General features: G+C 39.4%; 1 pseudogene; it reads left to right on the forward strand.

Annotated features, from left to right (window-relative positions):
• The first annotated feature begins 6,338 nt into the window (after positions 1 to 6,338).
• LOC122474349 lies at positions 6,339 to 8,206 on the forward strand (annotated as a pseudogene).
• The last annotated feature ends 10,894 nt before the right edge of the window (positions 8,207 to 19,100 follow it).

Here is a 19,100-nt window from a genome sequence, read left to right on the forward strand (position 1 = left end):
GACCCCAGAAGGAATAAAAAGTGTACTTCCTTTGTCTAACTGGGAGTTCTGTGCTTCTGGTCTCAGGGCTCATTAATGACCTTCAGGTTTCCTGACCCCAAAGCGAAGTTTTGGGCACCTGAAACCTGTTGCACAGTCCTGTCCAGACTCTTCTAAAAGAGAAGAGAAATAATCCAGGTGTTCTCAGGAGAGAGGAGAGACGGGATGACAGAGGTTCTGGGGTGAAAGGAGAGGTACTTAAAGGTACCAGTGATCCAGGGACTTGATAATAATGATGTAAAGATGTATTCCTTAAGTGGATGGGTTCTGTGTTTAAGTCCCCTAGGAGCAGAATGATTTTTTTAAGGGATGAAATGATGTTTGCTGAGATGATGAATCATCAAGCCTCATTATCTTGGGAGGTGCAACAACACATTGCATTGCCCAACTTGGCACAGAGGCTACCCACCCATTAGCTTTTTAATCTGCCAAATGAGCTTGGACAATAAACGTCCCAGTGGCAACCATGATGGACTTAAGAGCAGAGGTTCCTTCATCTATATTTGCCTGGTAACAAAATCCTCCCCCACTAACCCCACTGGCAGTCATGACTAATATAGGATACCTTCCTTTAACGTGGGAGCTTTGATAAGATTTAATTTAACTTAGAAAAATTAGGCACTGCCTGTTGCACTTCAATTTTGTTAAACATGCTTTTTTAAAAACTTTTTTTAATGTTTATTATTTTTGAGAGAGAGAGAGAGAGAGAGAGAGAGAGAGAGTGAGCCGGGGGGAGGGGGGGGGCAGAAAGAGAGGAGACACAGAATCTGAAGCAGGCTACAGGCTTTGAGCTGTCAACACAGAGCCCCACGTGGGGCGCGAACCCACCAGCCGTGAGATCATGAGCCAAGATGAAGTCGGATGCTTAATCAACTGAGCCACCTAGGCACCTGTGTACAAAATGCTTTTATGTGTAGCTTCCCATTTAATATTTACGATCCTTCAAAGTGGGTTTCTTAATCCCCTCTTGTAGAAGGGCAATCTGGAGGACAGAGAAGGTAATATACACTTAGTGTGCTAGCATGGGAAGAGGGAGCTAGGATGGAGAGTGCCCTTGCACTGTGAGGAATTATTTGGCTGTCAATGACAGCAAAAACAATGGGACTGACTTAAGAAAGAGAATCTGTTGACTCGGGTACCTGAGAAAATCTAGCAGTAAGGCTGGCGTCAGGCAGGAGGGTTCAAGTTGGGGCTCAGTTGATGCCATCAAGGTTCAGTTTGTATCCGTTTCTTGGCACTAGATTCTGGACTGACTTTCTGTCATTTTGTACCTTTACGTGTACTTTTCAAGCACTAAGTAGAGCTGAAAATGGGTTGTCTCTCTCATAGTCCCTGCAAAATCCCATTGCGCCTTACTGTCTCCAGCTGGGTCACATGCCGTCCCCGACCAGTCACTGCTGCCAAAAAGCATAAAACCATCTTTTGGCCAAGCCTTGAGTTAGACACCCATCTTAAAATAAGACTGTCTGGGAAAGACAACTCCATCTTTACATGGACTGAGACTGAGAATGGGGTTAATTCCCTGGGGGTCAACAGAGGGACTATTTCCAGAAGGTGAGTGAATGCCGGGTGCCAAAACAAAACCAGATCGGCTACCTCCCTCTCTCTCACTGCCCCAGTTCTGCCTTCTTGTCCAGAGTTATGCCACTGACTAATGCTTGGGAGTTGCAGGAAACGCTGATTCTGCACAGACCCTGGGACAGGCCAGAAGGGGGATGGGGCCCAGGACAGGAACTTGAGGTGGCAGCAATCAGTCAGAGGCCCCAACATCCATGTGGACAGACCATCCCATAATCTGTCCTCTCACTGTCTACCCCTTCTCATCCTAGAGCCCTTTACCTGCATTCCAGTCTAGTTGTGGCCGAAGCCCAGAACTTATCACCGGGAACACTTCTGCCACCTGAAAAAGCAGTCTGACATTCCACCCGGTTTTAGTCTTTCAGTTTATGCCCTCAGAATGCCAATTCTTCAACCTATTCAGCAGGAACTACAAGCCACTTTATACGTCTCCCTGGGCATCTGACAGCGTTTTTCTTCATTTCTTCCCTCTCCAAGGAAAACTTCGTGGTCCACCACTTAATCCCAAACCTAAAGAGCTCCACTCTCAACAACCTTCCCCACTTGCCTTTCATCTGTCACCCTTGCCAAAGTCGGTTCTGTCCTTTTTAGACCGTCTTCCGATAAGGGGCTGACCCTCTTGGATAAAATCGCAAAGAAAGTAACTGATGCCACCATAAATGTTCCATACCAATGGGCAGCGCCAACACTGCCTGAAGACCATTCATTCCCTCGGTGTTTACTGTGTACTGGGCTTCCTTCTAAGCATTGGGGGCACACGGGGAAGGAAACAAAGCTCCCTGTCTTCGGGGAGCTTCTAGGACGGTTCCTTAGTCAATTCTCTTGCCTAAGCGCTTCAAAACGGTTTCACTCGGGGCGCCTGGGTGGCGCGGTCGGTTAAGCGTCCGACTTCAGCCAGGTCACGATCTCGCGGTCTGGGAGTTCGAGCCCCGCATCAGGCTCTGGGCTGACGGCTCGGAGCCTGGAGCCTGTTTCCGATTCTGTGTCTCCCTCTCTCTCTGCCCCTCCCCCGTTCATGCTCTGTCTCTCTCTGTCCCAGAAATAAATAAAAACGGTTTCACTCGCCTACAATTTCTCCACAATCCCCACTCGTCCAGCATGTGTGCTGGGTCACCACAGGGAAATGAGAAGTCACCGGATCTTTTCATCGCTAGCAGATACCAAAGAGTAAGGAAACCAAAACGTGAATCCCCATCCCTTCTTTCCTCTTTCCTTCCTATTATACTGTGAAGGGTTCCCCGGGGATCTGTCCCCGCTTCCCAATTTACAACACTTTTCCCACTGTGCTGGAATATTTGGCTTAGTCATCTGCTTTTCCAGAGGACCGAACCATGCGTACCTCACCACAGTCTGGCTGGCAGACGCAACGGAGCTCGAAAACCTCTGGCGGGAAGTAGGAGCAAAGGGAGGCTTTTCCCAGGGGAGGTCGGTCTGGCCTCGGGCCACGTGCAGAGGCCAGTCACACCCCGGGGCGGCTCCGCCCCCAAAGCGAGCTGCACCCAGAGCGGGGCCACGTCCTGTTAAGGACACGCCCAGCGGCGTGGCGACGTCCAGGGGAGCCACGCAGCGGGCGAGTAGGGCCCAGGGAGTCACACGCAGGGGCGGCTCCGCGCCCAAAGGGAGCCGCACCAAGGGCGGGGCCACGTCCTGTTGGGGACACGCACAGAGGCGTGGCGACGTTCAGGGCTAGCCATATCAGGGGCGAACGGTCCCGGGAGCCACCCCAGGGGCGGCCCCCAGAGGTTGTGGTGTTTGCCCTGGCGATGGCGGCCATGTTGGGCAGTCTAACGGTTAGCCCTCTCACCTCAGACTTCTGGAATCTGTGTCCATCACTTCTGGAAGACGAGAGTTTTATTTGCCTCAAAGATAGATTTTGACGAAGGTTTCTGGATGCTGGAATGACCTTGTCTCCTGCGCTGACAGAGGGATCCTTCCCAAAGTCTGCCATTTCCATCCCTGCGGTCTCTCCTTCAGGCCGCGCAACCCCTGACTCCCTCCCACAGGAGGCTGCTGCCTGGGAAAACGTGCTGACGCCCGGGGGTGGGGCTGCGCCTGGGCCGCGGGGCCCCTGTTGCCGAGGTCACTGGAGGGCGCTTGCGCGGGCGAACCTAGTGTGGAATATAGCGGCGATGTTGGCTGATGTTAAGACGTCACTTTACACCAGCTGCCTGGTCTTGCCCAAGAAGCCTTTCTCAGACGTCATCTCTAGGTGCAGAGATAAAATATCTCATAGGGGTGGTCCTGAGGCCTGGAATGATCAAATGAAGTTTTGAGTAGTGTTAGGGGCCGATGTTACTGCACGGGTTGGGGGTGCAGATGGTGACCACGTGGGCCTTGCAGCCCCTAGACGCCAGTGCCTTGGAAATGCCTGCACCAGTCAGGAGAGTGAGGCTTCAAGATGCAAGTTCGTACACTAAATTAGGAATCCTCATTTCTGATTCCCTGCGAAACCGGTAACTGGTAGGATGCTCACAGTCTGCTAGTTGTTTTCAAAGGAGCCACAAGAGCTTTAATTGCTGCTTGGACCTAGCGGTGAGTCTAATGGAATGGTTTGGGCGAACCCCAGGTATAAGCCAATGGAGGCGTTCTGCATGGAGAGGAAGAGGCAGAACCTTCTTTTGGCCTTGCAAGATCAGGGATAGCAGGACGTGAGTGTCTCCATGAAGCGGATATCATGTTTTTTATTAGGCAGAAACTCTCAGGTAATGGCCCTAAATTGCAGGTATTGATGTATTGATGCCTCTGTGTGTCCTGGTTCCGTGTTGGGAAGCGTCACCATGTTTATCGTAGTAGGAGGTGGAAGAGAATCGTATTTGTGACTATTTCCCCTACTAGAAAGTGCACTTTTAGTGTATTTAGAAGATATGGAAAAGTAGAGGAGAAACCTCATAGATTCCCAGCTTCAAAACAATTACCATTAACTTTTTGATGCATCTTTTAGAGATTTTGCTGTGCCTACTTTTAACATTGCTTAAATCTTATGCGCCTGAAATGAAAAACACTATCATAAACATTTTTATGTTATTGTAAACTTTCATAACATTTTTATGAGAATATTCTCTTAAGTGGTAGAGTATTTAATTCCACTTTCTGTTGACATTTGTGTAGTTTCTAACTTTTTGCAGGTTTAATATTTTGCTTAACCATATTTGGTAATAATCGTACTTGCTCATAAGCCATCTTGTTCCAAACAGCACAAAGCTTTTCCTAAATTTCTGAGTAACCAGGAATCTGCTGCCCTGGGCCAGATTTTTTCTCTTTTTCCAGCTTCCTAGATGAGTTATCCATTCCTGTGGCTAGGTGTTTCAGCACTGGATTCTCCTCAGAGTTTCAAAGCAACAAAACCACCTGCTTGGTAAAACACCCTTAGTGTGAGATCTTCCAAACTTAATCTGTTTTCTTCCTTTATCTCCGACAATCCCTTCCGCAGACAGTCTCAGTATCAGTAGCATCTGACTGTCCAAGCAAGAAACACAAGAGCCATTTTACATTCCTCCCTCTTTATTTTTCCTGTAGCTAGTCAGCTACTACATGGAGGAAGTGGAAAAATATGCTGTGCAGACAAATCTTAGAGCTCTCACAATATACTACATTCCCCCCAAATAGAAGGTAAGAGTCTTCAGGTCATAAGCTATATTTTTGTGATTAAATTTTTAATTATATTAGTAATATATGTTCACATTCTCCTGAGTCAAAATTAAAACATTCTTATTAAATACCCCATTGCAAAACAAAAACAAGTGTCTCATTCCACATTAATTAATTAATTTCCTTGCTACTTATATCAATATAGACGATTGGTTTTCTACTTGATTTAATTAAGTCTGCTACTACCAATATTTTTTTTTAATTTCTTAATGTTTTATTTTTGAGAAAGAGAAAGGGAGTACAAGTGGGGGAGGGACAGAGAGAGAGGGAGATACAGAATTTCAAGCGGGTTCAAGTCTCTGAGCTGTCTGCACAGAGCCCGACATGGGGCTCAAACTCACAAACCATGAGGTCATGACCTGAGCCAAAGTTGGCCACTTAACCGACATCAAGGTGCCCCTGCTACTATCAATATTTATTTTGGTGTCCAAATTGTCACAGTTAGCTCATTACTGCAGTCTGACTTTTGTGTTCTTTTGATTTGTCTCATCACTTTCTACTTTCTGACCCAAAAATGTTTTAGTCTCATTGTATACTTTCCCCTGCAAATCCTGGGTTCAGCCATGTTTCCAGGTAGTCCTGCTTTCTTTAATGGAGAATGGTGTTGAGAAGCCAAGACCAGTGTGCTAGATACATTCATTATTAAGATGTTGTAGCTTATAGGTCCTTTCAATAAACAAAGGGAATACATATAAGCATGCACAGTGACACAAATTATCGGATTTAAATATTAGTTTATTTCTGTCTACATCTATATATGTTGAGAGTCATGAGTTCACACCAATACTTCCAGTTACTATCTAACACCACTGGGTTCATTGTAGTTTTCTACCTCTCCATGTTTTAATTAATTAATTAATTTTTAATGTTTCTTTTTTGAAAGAGAGAGAGAGAGATTCAGAGCATGTGAAAAGGACAGAGAGAGTGGGAGACACAGAATCTGAAGCAGGTTCCAGGCTCTGAGCTGTACGCACAGAGTCCGACATGGGGCTCAAACCCACAGAAGGCAAGATCATGATCTGAACAGAAGTTGGATGTTAACTGGCTGAGCCACCCAGGTGCCCCTACCTATCCATGTTTTTAACTTCTTTCTTCAACAGTGAGGAACCTGGTTCCCTTATTTTTTTTAATATGTATGTACTTGTTCAATCATTCCAACTGTATGGATGCAGTTTTCATCTCCACTGTCTCATCCATGTATGGATATCTTTTTCTACCACTTAGATATCAACGTGTGTGGCAGCTGTGTTATGTAGACACCCATACTGCACCAGGCAATGCTTCTATGCCAAGCCCCTCTTCGTATTGCTTGGGCTGTGACTCCCAGCTCTGGGACACTGCTGACGCCTCTCTACTGCCCTCCTCTATCCCCTTTTGGTGTGGATACCCATTTTGCTTGGTTCACCTGTTGGCTCTAAGACTGAATTACTTAGAAAGGGAAAAGGAAGAAAATACTGTATAGCCCCACCCCACCCCCGCTTTCTTGAGACATATTTGATATGCAAAAAACTCATGTATTTGAAAGTGTACAACTTGATGAGTTTTGATAATGAAATCATAATCAAGATAACAAACATCCATATCTTCCCATTCATTTGAGTTTTTTAAAATGAAAGTTTTTGAGTAATTGGAGCTTCTTCCAGAACTGCATTTGCCCTTGTTTCATGGACTTTCCTCACAACCTGGCCCCCTAATGCCAGTCTTCACTCCTGCCTCAAACAAAGAAACCGAGACGACCTGCTGTCCTCAAGCCAGATGAGATGTGAGACCTCTCAGCACTTGCCAAAGGGAGAAAAAGAAGAACAAGAAGCAATTGAACATATTGGTGAAATACAAAATGAAATAGATAGACTTAATGAACAAGCCAGTGAGGAGCTTTTGAAAGTAGAACAGAAAATATAACAAACTCCACCAACCATTTTTTCAGAAGAGGTAGGAATTTATTTCCAAAATCCCAAATATTTTGGTAACAACATGTGTCAGCCATCCACAGTGTCTGCTTGGGGAGGAGGATGAAGAGGCACTGCATTATTTGACAAGAGTTGAAGTGACAGAATTTGAATATATTAAATCAGGTTACAGCATAGATTTTATTTTGATGAAAACCCTTACTTTGAAAATAAAGTTCTCTCCAAAGAATTTCATCTGAATGAGAGTGGTGATCCATCTTCAAAGTCCACTGAAATCAAATGGAATTCTGGAAAGGATTTGATGAAACATTCAAGTCAAATGCAGAATAAAGCCAGCAGGAAGAGACAGCATGAGGAACCAGAGAGCTTTTTTACCTGGTTTACTGATCAGGTGCAGGTGAGTTAGGAGAGGTCATCAAAGATGATATTTGGCCAGATCCATTACACTACTGCTTGATTCTTGATATGGATGATAAAGAAGGGGAAGGAGGAGGAGGAGGGGGAGGGGAGGAGGAGGAGGAGGAGAAGAAAGAGGAGGAGGAGGAGGGGGGGGATTGGAAGATACTGATGGAGACAGAGATGAGGATGAAGGTGAAGTAGATGAAGATGATGATGAGGGGAGGATGAAGGAGAAGGTGACTAATTTGAAGTCTCTTTTCTCTCCCTTTATACCACGGTTCTCAACTTATTTTGGGGGGGAAATGACTTGAGCAGAATATAGTGGGAAAAGATTCTCTACCCCCTTCTGTTCCAAATTCATTTTTATCCCTTCCTGTCTCAACAAAAACTTTATGGAATCAGCACCACTGTGCTCTGTGGGGAAAAAAGAAAAACCTTCTGCTCCCTTAGCTCTGCTGGAAGCTGGAAGGTCCTAGGCCCCCGTGTAGTAGTGCGTAGAATTCTGGCTTTTTTCCTCCTTTCTCTATTTGGCTCAGAGATTATACTGTGCCTCTATGTGAATGTGAACAGTTAGCATTTACCAACACATATCTGTCTACTTTCTCATGTTTAAAAAAAGAAAAAAAACTTTAAAAAATGGGGCTATAGAAGGTCATCAAAGGGTGGGCGTGAGAGGTTTGGGCGGGTTAAGTGGGCCTTTTGACAACATGGCTTCTCCTTTGGAATGTTGAATTGCTATGTTTAACAGACATCCTTGGAGTTGAAGATGATACTTTTAAAATAAAATTCTCTCCTAAAGATGATTTGAGCCCTGCCACTCGATGGGACAATCAGCAGAACCTATAGGATCTTATTTGCATTGACATTCTCTTGTAATTTTGTTTCTGTTTATTTTTATATTTTTTTTGTTTCACTGGAAAGGAAAAATGATGCTCAGTTTTAAACATTAAAAGTGTACAAGTTGCTTTGTTACAATAAAACTAAATGGGTGCACACAAAAGCAATAAATAAAATGAAAGTTTTTATTTTGAGACGAAAGCAGATTCACATGCAGTTGTAAGAAATAGAACTCACCTCAGATTCTGTGTCTCCCTCTCTCTTTGCCCCTTCCCCGCTCATGCTCTTTCTCTCTCTCTCTCAAAAATAAACATTAACAAAAATTTAAAAAAAAGTAGAGCTCATGTATACTTTATCCAGCTTCCTCCAATCATAATGTCTTACAAAAGTATGCTATAATGTGACAACCAAGATTGATGTTGATACAGTCAAGGTATAGAATACTTCTATCACTACAGCTTTTCATCCTATTGCCATTTTATATAGACACACTTACCTCCTGCCCCTACCCTCCTGCATCTGTTTTTCCATTTTGATAATTTTGCCATTTCAGTAGTATTTTATATGAATGGAGTCATAAGCTATGTAATGTGCTGGAATTTGCCTTTTTTTACTCAGCTTAGTTCTCTGGAGATTCACCTAGGCTGTTTTGTGTATCAGTTCACTTTTTTTTTTTTTTTTATTGCTGAGTAGTATTCCATAGCATGGATGTTCTACAGTTTTTTTTAACCATTGGTTGAACAACAGCTGGGGTTTTCCAGTTTTGAATAGGAATATTGTGAACATTTGTGTACAGGTTTTTGTGTGAACACAAGTCTTCATTTTTCTGTGATAAATGCCCCATAGGATGATCACCAAGTTGCATGTTTAGTTTTTTAAGATACAGAAACTGTGGCTGTTCTGTTTTATATTTTCATTAACAATATGAACGATCCAGTAGATTCTCTTCATCCTTGCCAACATTTGGTGTTGTCACTATTTAAAAAAAAAAACAAAAACTTGAGGCCCCTGGGTGGCTCAGTTGGTTAAGCATCTGACTTCAGCTCAGGTCATGACTTCGTGGTTTATGAGTTTGAGTTCCATGTGCTCTGTGCTGACAGTCTGGAGTCTGCTTCAGATTCTGTGTCCCCCTCTTTCTCTGCCCCTCCCCTGCTCATACTCTGTCTCTCTCTTTCTCTCAAAACTAAATAAACATTAAAATTTTTTAAAATTCTTTAGCCATTGTAATAAGTGTATAATGATATATCATTGTGGTTTTAACTTGTACTTCCTGAATGACGAATGATATTAAACACTTTTCTTTGGCCTCTTTGCCATCTGTCTTTTGGTGAAAAAATACCTCTTCATGTCTTTGTCCACGTTCTAGTTGGATTATTTGCTTCTTTTTGTTTGTTTGTTTTTTTTACCAGTGAGATGCCAAAGTTATTTATATTTTGTTGATACTAACCTTATGGTGGATATGTGGTTTGCAAGTAGTATTTCCTCCCAGTCTATAGCTTGTCTTTTTCATCTTCTTAACAGTCTTTTGCAGAGCAATTGTTTTAAAGTTTGATGAAGATCAATTGGTAAACCTTTCCTATTATGGGCCATTTTTTGGGGGTCACATCTAAGAACTCTGTGCCTAGCTTTAGATCTTGAAGAGTTTCTCCTAGTTTTGTTGAAAGTTTTATATTCAAATCTGTGATCCATTTGAGTTAATTTTTTAAAAGGTTTATTTATTTTGAGAGAGTGTAAGTGCATGAGCAGGGGAGGGGCAGGGAGAGAGAGAGAGAGAGAGAGAGAGAGAGAGAGAGAGAGAGAGAATCCCAAGCAGGCTCTGTGCTGTCAGCCCAGAGCTGAAGGCCTAGCTCAATCTTAGGAGTGGTGAGATTATGACCTGAGCAGAAATCAAGGGTTGGACCCTTAACTGACTGAGCCACCCAGGCACCTGGAATTAGTTTTTATATTAATGTATGAGACTTAGGCTGAAGTTCATTTTCTTGGCATATGGATGTCCACTTACTCCAGCATTATTTATTGAAAAGCTAGCTTTATTCCATTGAATTTCTTTTGTACTTTGTCTAAAGTTCATTGAATATATTTGTGTGGTTCTGTTTATTGGTTCTCTATTCAGTTTCATTGATGTATGTATCTATCTGTGTTAATTATGCACATAGTCTTGATTATTGTAGCTGTAATAAATTAAGTTTTAAAATTGAAAGACTGATTCTTTCTGCTTTATTCATCTTTCTCAAAATTGTGTTAGTTATTCCAGTTCCTTTGCCTTTCCACATAAATTGTAGAAAATTGTGTCTATAGAAAAATCTGCTGGGATTTTGATAGCAACTGTGTTAAATGTGTATGTCAATCGAGGGAGAATTGGACATCTTTAATATATTGAGTCTTCCAACCTATGAACATAGCTATCCATTTATGTCTTCTTGAATTTCTTTCATAAATATTGTATAGCTCTCAGGATCTAAGTTTTGAACATGTTTTGTACACATATTTTATTTTTCAGTGATTATAAATGATAGTGCATTTTAAACTTTTCTGTGTTCTCATTGATAATATATAGAAAAAGAATAGATTTTGTACGTTTATTTTATATTCTTTGACCTTGCTGACCTCACATACAAATTCTCAGAGATGTTTTTGTAGATTCCTTCAGATTTTCTTGTAGATAATCATATCGTCTACAAATAAGGGAAGTTTTACTTACTCCTTTATGATCTCTATACTTTATTACACTGGCCAGAACTTTGTTTATTAATATGTGTTTATTAATATGAATGGTGAGAGCAGACAGACTTGCCTTGTTCCATATCTTAGTGTGGAAGCATTCAGTCTTTCACCATAAACATCATGTTAGCTGTGGGTTTTTTATAGTTGCTCTTTGTCAATTTGAAGAACATCCCTCTTTTGTTATTTTTCTGAGAGTTTTTAATCATGAATAGGTGTTGAATTTCATCAAGTGTTTTTCTGTATTAATAGATATGATCCTGTGATTAGGCTTCTTTAGTCTGTTAAATAAGGTGGATTATACTGATTGATTTTCTAATATTGAACCAGCCTTGAATCCCTGGAATAAATGCTACTTAGTTATGTATATAATTCCCTTTATATATTGTTTGCTAAAATTTTGTGAAGGATATTTACATGTATATTCATGAATGATTGATCTGTAGTTTCCTTATTTTTGTACTGTTTTTTTCTTTTTTTAAAATATTAAAATAAATTTAATGTTTATTTTTGAGAGAGAGAGAGAGAAAGTGCAAGGGGGAGAGAGGCAGAGAGAGGGAGACACAGAATCCAAAGCAGGCTCAAGGCTTTGAGCTGTCAGCACAGAGCCTGATGCAGAGCTCAAACTCATGACCTGTGAGATCATGACCTGAGCCGAAGTAGGATGCTTAACCAACCGAGCCACTCAGGCACCCCTTGATTTTTCCTCATTTCTGTACTGGGGTCATACTTTGTAAAATGAATTGGAAAGTGTTCCCTCCTCCTCTATTTTCTGGAAGAGATTTTGTGGAAGACATTTTGTAGAAAAGGTGGTAATTCTTCTTTAAACACTTGGTTGAATTCTCCAAATCCTTCTAACCCTTCTCCAGTGCGACCATAGGACGCTGGAGATTTTCTTTTTTGGGAGTTTTTAAGTTAAAAATTTATTTCCTTTATAGTTACAGAGCTATTCAAATTATCTGTTTCATATTAGTGAGTTGTGATAGTTTGTGTTTCTTAAGAAATTTACCTGTTTTATCTAAGTTTCCAGACTTATTAGTAAAAATTTGTTGAGAATATTCCCTTATTATCATTCAAATGTGTTTAGGATCTTGCAGTGATGTTCCCCTTCTCATTCCTGATATTGGTAATTTGTGACTTCCTTAGTTTTTACCTGGTAAGTTTGGTTAGAGGTTGATTATTATTATTATTATTATTATTATTATTATTATTATTATATCTTTTCAGAGAACTAGTTTTTGGTTTAAATGATTTTTTTTCTACTTTTTTTGGTATGTGTTTTCTATTTCAATGATTTCTTCTCAGGTTTGGATTTAATTTGCCCTTCTTTTTTTAGTTGCTTAAGGTAGAAGTAAAGTCACTGATTTGAGACTTTTTTTAAAAAAAAATTTTTTTTTTCAACGTTTATTTATTTTTGGGACAGAGAGAGACAGAGCATGAACGGGGGAGGGGCAGAGAGAGAGGGAGACACAGAATCGGAAACAGGCTCCAGGCTGTGAGCCATCAGCCCAGAGCCTGACGCGGGGCTCGAACTCACGGGCCGCGAGATCGTGACCTGGCTGAAGTCGGACGCTTAACCGACTGCACCACCCAGGCGCCCTGAGACTTTTTTAATATAGGTATCCAGTGCTATAAATTTTTCTCTGAACACTGCTTTAACTGCATCTCAACAATTTCAGTATGTTGTGTTCTGTTTTCATTCTGTTCAAAATACTTTTAATTTCCCTTTTGGTTTCTTCTTTGATCCAATTCATGGGTTATTTAGAACTTTTATTTAATTTCCATATACAGTAAAACCTTGGTTTGCAAGCATAATCGTTCTGAAAAAATGCCTGTAATCCAAAGCACTTGTATATCAAAGGGAATTTCCCCATAAGAAATAATGGAAACTCAGGTGATTCATTCCACAACCCCAAAATATTCATATAAAAATGATTACAATAATGTAATACAATACAAAATAATAAAGAAATACAAAATATAAAGAAAAATAAAGAATTAACCTGCACTAACCTTTGAAAACCTTCGTGGCTGGGGTGAGGGAGATGACAGAGGCGGGTTATTGTGTAGGATGACTTTCACTGTCACTAATGGAATTTGACTACACTACAGTACTAGTAAACTCTTGTCATATACTGTTTTATGTAACTGGCAATAAGGCAGCAGAGGAAAGGTCTATACCTGCAGGCAGCTTGACCTAGAATGAAGCAAAGCATTCCTAACCTTACTCTTGTACGGAAAAGCAAAGGACTATCCATAGGTGCTTTGAAGTGACAAAAATTTACACTAGTGGCAGTTGTGGGCACCTTCCAATGTTCTGAAAAATCACTGATTTCTCCCAAACACCATGGCGTGAGACCGAGCATCTGAGCATGGGAGACGATCTCCCATAATCCCGCAGCAAGAGAGAGAGAGAGAGAGAGAGAGAGAAGAACCATCGGCTCAGTTGTGATTATGTGGTGTTTGGCATCACGTACTACTTGTATTGCAAGAGATTGCTCATTTATCAAGTTAAAATTTACTAGAAATGTTCCCTCTTCTTGTGGAACACTTGCAGAACAAGTTCCTTGTAATCCAAGGTTGTACTGTATTTGGAGGATTTTGAAAGAGTTTTCTTTTATTTTAAAGTCTGTTTGTTTTGAGAGAGCACACGTGCACAAGCTGGGGAGGGGCAGAGAGAGAGGGGGAGAGAGAGAATCCAAAGCAGGTTCGACACTCACTGTGGAGCCCCATGTGGGTCTCAGTCCCATGACTGTGATATCATGACGTGAGCTGAAATCAGGAGTTGGATGCTCAACTGACTGAGCTAATCAGGTGCCCCCAGATTTTTCTGATATTGATTTAAAAAATTCCCTGTGGTAGGAGTACATACTTTGTCCAATTTGAATAGTTAAATTTGTTTGGTGGTGGTGGTGGTGGTGTGTGTGTGTGAGATTTATGTTTATGTTTCAATACAGAATGTGTTTTATCTTGGTAAATCTCTTTTATTTTTATGTTTATTTTTGAGACAGACAGAGAGACAGAGTGGAAGTGAGGGAGGGACAGAGAGAGAGAGGGAGACACAAAATCCAAAGCAGGCTCCGTGCTCTGAGCTGTCAGCACAGAGCTTGACATGGAGTTCAAACTTATGAAGCATGAGATCATGACCTGAGCCGAAGTCAGACTCTTAACCAACTGAGCCATCCAGGTCCCCCTCCAGCTTCAAGTTTTCTATTTGGTTCCTTTTTATAAGTTCTATCTGTTTTTTTGATATTCTCTATTGGTTGAGGTGTCAATTTCCTGATTTCTTTTAGTTCTTTTTCCATGGCTTCCTTTAGCTCTTTGAGTATATTTAAGACAGTTTTTGTCTAGTAAGTCTAATGTCTGTACTTTTCTTAATAGTTTTTGTTAATTTCTGTTTTTCTCTTGTGAATGGAACATACTTTTTTATTTCTCTGCATTCCTCATAGTTTATTGTTGAAAACTGGGCATTTTGAGTTTTTACTCTGGAAATCAGATTCCTACCCATGCCCAGGATTAGGTGTTGCTGGCTGTAGGTTGTAGTTTGTTTAGTGACTTTTGAAACTATTTTAAAAAGAATTTTATTTAGATATAATTCACATACCACAGAGTGCACCCATATAAAGTTTATAATTCAGTGTTTTTTTAATAGATTTTCAGATAGGTGCAATCATTTCACAATCAAGTTAGTCAACACCCCTTTTTTCATTTTTCAAAAAAATTTTAATTAAATTCCAGTTAGTTAACATACAGTGTGATATTAGTTTCAGGTGTTCAATATAATGATTCAACCCTTCTATTTTGGTCTATACCATTTTCGTAAAGACTATTCTTTGTTATGTGTTGTCTTTGAAGCCTGTGTATTTAGTTCTTAGTGAGTTGTTGGAAATTTTCTTAAATGAATGGAGAAAAGAAAAAAAAGGGAAAGGAAAGAATAGACTCCAGGTCTTTGCAAATTGGCTCTGTGCTGGAGCACTTACTTCTTGTTTTCATTGAACCTAAAGATTAACTACAGGTAAAAGCTTATTGTTTTCTGAGGTCTTTTAGTACATATGTCCTGCTGTGTACATGTGTCTGGATTTCTAGATTCTCTGGTATATGGGAGAGCTTTTTAAAGCTTCCTGGAGTTCCCTCTTCTACTATTTTCCATCACGTTACTTTATCCAGCTTTTTTTTTATTAGGATGGTTTATCTTTTTCTTTCTTTCTTTCTTTTTTTTTTTTTAATTTAGACAGTTGGTTTCTTTATATGTAAAGTGGGTTTCTTATAGGTAGTGTGTAGTTGGGTCTTGCTTTTTAATCCAGTTTGACAGTTTCTGTCTTTTAATGAATATTTAGACCATGTGGTAAGTGGAATAATGGCCCCTAGGAGATGTTCATGTCCCCCTGTGAATATGTTACTTTACACGGTGTAAAATAATTAGGTTTTCAGATGGAATTTAAGTTGTTTATCAGCTGTCCTTAAAATGAGAAGATCCTGAAATACCCTATGGGCCCAGTAGAATCACATGAGCCCTTAGTATCTGAGAACTTTTCCCAGCAGAAATCAGAGAGATTTGAAGACAGAAGGAGAGGCGGGAGAAATTCAAAATGTAAGAGAGTCTTTGATCTTCTGTTGCTAGTTTTGAAGATGGGGGAAGGCAACCATGAGCTCAGACAGTTACTAGGAGTTATAATAGCCCTCAGCTGATAGACAGAGTGTAAATAGATTTCATTTATACAGTTGGAAGGGTCTTAATTATGCCAACAACTTGAATGATCAAAGAAACAAATACAGAGTCTCCAGGAGGAATAAACCATGTAGGCATCTTGGTTTTAGCCTGGTAAGGTCTGTACCAGAGTTTTCTTGTTCAGAACTATAAGATAATTACTTTGTATTGTTTCAAGACACTAAGTTTGTGGTAATTTGTTGTGTTAGCAATGGAAAACTAATATAAACTGTTTACATTTAATGTGATTATTGATTTACTTGGGTTTAATTCTACTTTCTTGCTATTCATTTGCTGTTTGTCCCTTGTGTTATTTGTACTTCTTTCACACTTTTCACACCTCATTTGGATTGAGTAATTTTTATATCACTTTCCCTCTATTTTGGGACTTATTAGCTCTGTGTTTTTTTAGTGGTTACTTTATGGTTTATCATACACATATTTAATATATAACAGCCTATCTTAAGTAATATGCTACTTCATATAGTGTTTCTCTTTTACTTGTCTTATCCTATTGAAAATATCTGTTTAAATGTGTCTCCCTATATTTGTCAGGACTATTTTGGATACAAGTGGATAGAAATTGAATCCAAAGTAGCTTGATAAAAAAAAAATGCTCTGATTGGTCTCGTATGGAATATTTGTTAATTCCTGAACAAAAAATGTTGTCATAGGGACAGAGGTGTTGATGAGCCAGACTAGGTTATGGACCCACCTTTATGATCAGAATGGCACTGGGTTGATTGCCTCCTGGATAACACGAAGTGGGTAAAGTTCCTGAAAGATCAGGTGATTGGATGGAAAACTATGCTTGACAGAAGAGAAACACTAGAGTTCTCATTTTCCACTACATTTCGAAGATAGACTGCCAGCTCCTGTAGGTCAGGTTTTGCTGTTGTTGTTTTTGCTTTAAATTACTTTTTAAAATGTAAGCAATATATGATTAAGTTATATTAAAAATTAAAGCAGCCTCCATAAGTTTAAAGACCCCCACTGGTCACCCCTTCCAAGGATGTAAACCCTCTACCACTGTCATGGGTGTGGTATACATTCTGTGCTATTCATTGACCTAGAATATGTATAGTTTATTTATTTCACATAAAAAGGTATCTAATTGTGCATATTGGTCTGCAGCATGTATTTTTTTTTAATTCAACAGATATCTTGTCAATCTACCCATAATACTGCATGTAGATGTACCTCATTCCTTTTAACTGCTGCATAGTGTTTTTTTAAATGGATATTCAGAAGTTTTTTTGTTTTAGATTGCTGCTCATTTGTTTCCTGTTTTTCATTATTATAAACAGTGCTGCTGTGAACAACTTTGTATGTGCCTCATTGTGCGTATTTTTAAGTGGTTCTCTAAAGTATACATCTGGAGTTGGAATTTCTGGGTCAAACTCTTCATGGTTTTAAAATTGTGTTTGCTTAAATTTTTTAATGAATAAACTTTGAGCAGGAAGTAAATGCACATGGTAAAAAAATTGAAAAGTTTTGTAATGAGTAGTCTCTTTTAGTCTGGAATGGTTCCTCAGTGATGCTTGATGGTCATAAATGTTAAATATTACAAGCCATTAATTTTATAATATGTCTCTCCATTTGGGTTTGTCTGATGTTCCCTCATATTTAGTTGTAGGTTATATGTCTTTGGTAAGAATAGCACACAAGTGAGGCTGATTTCTTCTTTCATCCTATCAAGTCATGCTTGATGTTTATTAATCCTATTACTGATGATGTTCAGTTTAATCACTTGATTAAGTTGTTGTGTGCCAGACTTTTACACTTTTCTTCTTTGTAATGACTTTTGTCAGGAGGTACTTTAAGACTATGTATATATCTTTTTATTCATCAAACTTGTCTTTCTCCATTCATTTATTCCTTTCTACTCAGATGGGCTCAGGATTTTCTGTTTTATTTAGGTAAGTATAGTCTGTTACTATCAATATTTATTTTGATGTCCATATTGTCACAGGTTTGGACAGTGGGAGCCCCTTCAAACTAACTTCTGGGTACTTTTGACATATCTCCATCATTCTTTGGACATTTTCTTACTTTCTTATACAGCACCATATGTGTGTTGTGTAAGACCATCTGGTATTTTTGCTGCAGCAGTCCTAGAATAAGCCATTTCTGTAGTATATCCTGGTTCTGTTAGCTGGAGTATGGTATCTAGAAGCCAAAATATGTGTGCTAAGGCTGCTAAGTGTGTTCATTGTTACTGGAGTATTGTTGTTCCCATTCCTTCTCAGTAGATACACACACACACACACACACACACACACACAATATGCATCTATATTCATTCTACATCTATGGGTTTTCACTCTACACTATGAGTTTTCACTAGTACCTCCAATTACAATCAAACATCCTAAACTGCAGGGTTAATTTTAGCTTCTTCCGTTTCCCTATCTGTAATCTCCTTCTGTAATAGTGGCTCCTATTATTATTTTTTTAATTACGATATAATCGACATTTAACAAGTCTCCTATGAATCTCAAAACAGGGAACACTATTGATATTTAGTAGACCAATATTAATTTTTCCTCTCTGTGAGCCACCCAGATGTCCCTTCCTCTCTCTGACTTGGGTTGTAGTAGGGCAATAATTTTACAACATCAAAGCATATATGACTGAGTTTTATTCGATAGTTTAATCTGCATGTATCCTCTTAGAAAATGTCAAATGGAGTAGAATCTCTAATTTCACATTTGTAGGTATTTATACTGTGTTATCACTATCTAGAGAAGCAGAGTCTCAGATTAATCATAGTTATACTTCCAATGAGGGAAATGAATTATTTGATATTAAACTGTCTTTATAGATCATTTGATATCTTACTGACTTTATATTTTTATGGCAATTAAAACAACGGATTCCACGTTGCAACTATGAGTATCCCTCTTTGAATTTATTTAAAGCATTTATTTAAAATTTTTTCTCTTTAGTTGGAAAATCTTTTTGATAATTTTCTAACCTGCCAGCTACCCTTTTACTTTCCAAGATTTATAGTAACATTAGAATAAAATATAAAATGTTAGACTTTTTCACATTTTAAGTGTTTATTTAAAATTTTTTTTTCTCATTACTTGAAAAATCTTTTTGAGAATTTTCTGACCTCCCAGCTACCATTTTGCTTTCCAAGATTTATGGTTAACTTTGGAAGTAGATATAAGATGGAATACTTTTTCACACTTACATGTTTTAAAATGAAGGAATATTTAGAGGTGATATTTTATTGATAATATATTTCCTCCTAG

The sequence above is a fragment of the Prionailurus bengalensis genome, chromosome D4, assembly GCF_016509475.1.
Source record: "Prionailurus bengalensis isolate Pbe53 chromosome D4, Fcat_Pben_1.1_paternal_pri, whole genome shotgun sequence".
Lineage (NCBI taxonomy): Eukaryota > Metazoa > Chordata > Mammalia > Carnivora > Felidae > Prionailurus > Prionailurus bengalensis.